Genomic DNA, 4,235 nt, shown 5'->3' on the forward strand with positions numbered 1-4,235 from the left:
GTAAGAAATGTGAGCCAACGATAAATATTTCAATGGCCAACAAAATATTGGGTAAAAATGCTCTATGAGGGTAATGTGTCCAACCAACATTGGGCATTGGGGGGGCATTTGTATTCATCTAGTGTAATTGCTGATTATTTTTTTGACCTTACTCGACAATATGCTTCCCGAATTGGGTAAAATACTGCCCAAAATTGGTTGGACACATAATTACCCTTATGCTAGTTAAACTTTTACCCTGTATTTTTTTTACAGTGAATGTGATTTAGGGATTGATTTCAAGCTCTTATATTCCCGGTCCCTTGTCACCTGGGTAAAAACAATAGGCAAAGTTAAAGAGTTCTCCACCCTTTAAACTTCATCTTGGTAAAACCATGGTAAAAACCTACCTAAACGAGGATGTGACAGAACCTTAAGGAGGGGGGGTCGAAGCTTTTTTAGGTCTGCTATCCAATCACTTAGACCAATCAGGGCTGATCACGTGTGATTATCGGGTCTCTGCTCTCGTCTACCTCTGCTATCAAGCTTCTGTCGCGATTTAGCTGAAAACCGGAGCAGAAGAAGCAGTGCGATGACAGTTTCAGTCAGGCCGTAATTCGTCACGTCGCCATTCAGGCTTGTGTAAATCGAAGAGAGAGAGAAGGGGAAAAAATCACTGTTTTGTTGGTGAGTTTGTGTGTTCTTCACAGCTATGGTTTCCCTTTTCTGCAGTCACTGATGTTGTATCTTTGACCCGAATCTTTGATAACTGGTTCGGGTCAATGAAGTGATTGTCGCCCATAAGGAGTTGATTCCAGGCAAAATGGTTATATAAGCACACTTGGTTATTGATCCTAGAAATTTAATTTCAGCGGCATTCACATGCTCTGGCCCGATGCTTTGGGTATGATTGGGTCATCATGCAAGCACTCTACAAGTTGTCATAACGGGGACGGGTACATGCACTAATATTTCTGTCATAACAGGCATGTGAGTTTTAGGCGCAATTCATGTTTGATCTTGTGCACCAGGTATCAAGAGTATGAATAAATAACTAATAAAACAGTTGAATTAATTTAATTTAATTGATTAAACATCCCAGATTAAATCGCATTTTAAGGAATCTGCTTTAATAGTATTCTATTAGATAGGCCTATAATATATGTACAGTTTTTGAATACCCGATGAGGCTTTTATCGATTATAGAATACCTGCTGATTGCAAAAAGGCTGCTCTGTACTGTTTTGTGCAGATGTGTCCTCGGTTGCGTGTTCCCCGGTGTGTTCCTTCTTGCTCTTCTCTTTTTGCCATTTCCAAGCTAGCTTCTTCTCATTTCATAGTTCTGCTCATCACATCATTCCATAAACCCAGTGCTAACATCATCAACTCCTAAATGAGATTTGAGTAGAAATTCATTAATACTTCAGTGGAAACATAGCGATGTGCCAGACCGCGAATTTGTTATTTTCGGAAATATTCTCCCCTTTTTTGACTCCCCACAAACACGTCGACGGTCTAAGTGTTTGACCCACTTCCCAGAATACGCGGCATCTCTTCTATTCCCTAAAAAGAATGTTCTTCAAGGAAACCGTGCCGAAGAAAACGATTTGAAATATGCCGCTAATGGCAGCATATCATTTTACAAGCTGGATAATTTAATTCAATATTTTGAGGAAGACTGTCGGATAACAGTTTTGTTTAAACAAAACAGACAGGGTGGTTCTAATGAGAAAAAAAGTTAGTGCCTTGTTGGTTTTGTTTGTTTAGCTCGGGAGTTGCATTGGTTTTTGCTTCTTGTCCATGACCATGATGACGTGGCCCTGGGAAGCGGGCGGGGTGATGGGGGATCTTCAGGCGCGAATCCAGGGGGGGGGACAGGGGGCACGTACCCTCCCTTTTGAGAAGCAAAATTAAAAATTTGTAATGTAAAAATGCCATGAAAACAGAGGTGTGCCCCCTCTTTTGAACTTGAAGACCTTTTTTTTTTTGCTTGTCAATTTTTTTTTTGTACGAAAAACCCATAATTTTGGTTAAAAAGCTTCTTTTTTTTTTGCTTGTCATTTTTTTTCGGGTACGAAATATCCTTTATTTGTGTTTTTTTTTTGGCTTGTCAATTTTTTACGCGGACGAATATCCTCCGAAAAATTGCCCCCCTTTTGGAAAATCCTGGATCCGCCCCTGGGGATCTTCGATTGTTATACACCATATAGGCAACACCCCCTCCCCTGGAAATCAGGTTGGTATGTATGTACTGGATGGACGAATAGATTACGCCTTACTGCATCTTGGTGCTGATCTCCGAAAAAAGCGGAGGAAGAATAAGAAGAAGAAGGTATTCTAAAATGACGGAAATCACCTTCATTTTGGAGAGAAAGTCTTTGGGGGAGGGCTTGTTGCCCCCCACCCCCCACCAGCACCTCCTTTTCACAAATCGTTCCCAGGTCCACGACCGTGTTTTCTTTTACATAAAACTTGGAGTTTATTTCGAGAACACCATAGTAACAATCGAGGTTAAGGTGGATTACATACAGGCCTACCTCTTTGATTTAATGTTTTATTTGATACATATAAAAAGTAAAGAATATTACCATATAAGGGGAAGTGCAGTTTATGTATAATGTAAGATCGCAGCAGTGTTTTTTTCCTTTTTTCATATAGGTCTACCATTCATTTTCTCATAAAGTGTCATGCTTTTATTGATATTACCACCAAACAAGATATTACATTCTCGTTTTTCACCTGGAAAGTAAAAACGCATTATTAAGTCTCATGGGTAACACTATTCCCCTTATAATAACTATATTATCGCTGTATAGGCCTGTATGCTGTATATTTATAATGATATGGGGGAAGAACTGGGCTTTTCCCGTGTAAACATGTTTTTGATCATCGATTTTTTTTTTCGCTCAGGGGCAGATATGATATTTCATCAATTACTCCGCTCCTCCTGGTAGGATATTTCAAGTTGGGATTAAAAAGGGTCATATCAAAAAGAAAAGTTAAGACTGGCATTCTTATTGAGGTATGGCTAAAAAATGAAATCCAAGGCGACTGAACGAAGATTTAGGAGATTTACCGCAGCTGGTTTATCTGATTAATATGTCAATTACTTTGTCGCTTATATTGATTTATTTTTTATCTGATAAACGTTCTACCATTTTCAGTCAAAATAGTGAAACTCCGACCGATTCCCCCCCCCCCCCCTCCTCTGCATTGATCAACCGAAAATGATAATAGTTAATGACTACCACATGCAGATAATGACTTTATTACAATGTTTGATTAAATTAACTATATCTCTCTCTCTCCCTCTTCCCCCTCCCTCTCTTCTTATTCTCTCTCTCTCTCTTTCCCCATCTCCCCCCCTCCTCTCTATTCTTATTCTCTCTCTCTCTCTTTCCCCATTTCCCCTCTCCTCCCCCCTCTCTTTCTCTCTCACACACACACACTCGTTGCCCCTATTTGACTTTGTTTGTCCTTTTCTCTTTCTCTTTACGCTTTTCTCCTTCTCTCTTCGTCTCTCTTTAATTATTGTTCACAGATAGCACATCAGCTTCACTTTGAACTTGCAGGATTTCAGTATCATCTAGCTATAAGAAGGGATAAGACTTCGACATTGCATCTTCGTCCTTTCGATCGAGGTGGTGGACTCTTTTTTTGGAACATCAACATCTCCTTCCGATAGCTTGATACGACACTCGGAAAGAGCGGATTCATTCGACGTCTTACACCCTTTCAAGCGTGATGAAACATATCAAAAGTTTTTCTTTTTTCAATCTTAAGCAAGAATCCGCCCATTCCTTGGAATTATTCAACAATGTACTGGACTTTTGATATGCATACAGTATATATTTAACGTACATCTAGCTGCAAATGTTTTGACGATGAATTTCTGTAATGAATTTGTTTCTGAGTTTCATTCGAAAGCTCTTAAACGTAAAACGAGACAAATAAAATGCTATGCTGTAAAGTTGTTTAGAAACTGTTATCATTGTATCCACCTGTCAACCAACATAAACATTATTATTAGAATGTGTTACATCGACAATGTGACTTAAGGTATATCATAATTTTCCAAGTCGACTTCTCGAAACTTAAATGTCGTAGTCAGCTTGGTAAAATCCATTAGATCGGCATGGTGGCAAGTACGGTTCCATGACATTTACTCCGGCGACAATTGCTCCGCTGTAAATTCTACACATTGTTGAATAACCAACTTCAACCCTGGGTTTAACACTATACCCTATCCTAAACCT

The 4,235-nt window shown here is 39.3% G+C and overlaps 1 long non-coding RNA gene across 1 annotated transcript; it reads left to right on the forward strand.

The window, feature by feature from the left end:
- The first annotated feature begins 618 nt into the window (after positions 1-618).
- On the forward strand, positions 619-3,949 carry LOC135156412 (uncharacterized). Its single transcript, XR_010295547.1, has 2 exons — positions 619-666; positions 3,521-3,949. It is a non-coding gene; the product is annotated as an uncharacterized LOC135156412 (long non-coding RNA).
- The last annotated feature ends 286 nt before the right edge of the window (positions 3,950-4,235 follow it).

This window comes from Lytechinus pictus, chromosome 13 (genome assembly GCF_037042905.1).
Source record: "Lytechinus pictus isolate F3 Inbred chromosome 13, Lp3.0, whole genome shotgun sequence".
Lineage (NCBI taxonomy): Eukaryota > Metazoa > Echinodermata > Echinoidea > Temnopleuroida > Toxopneustidae > Lytechinus > Lytechinus pictus.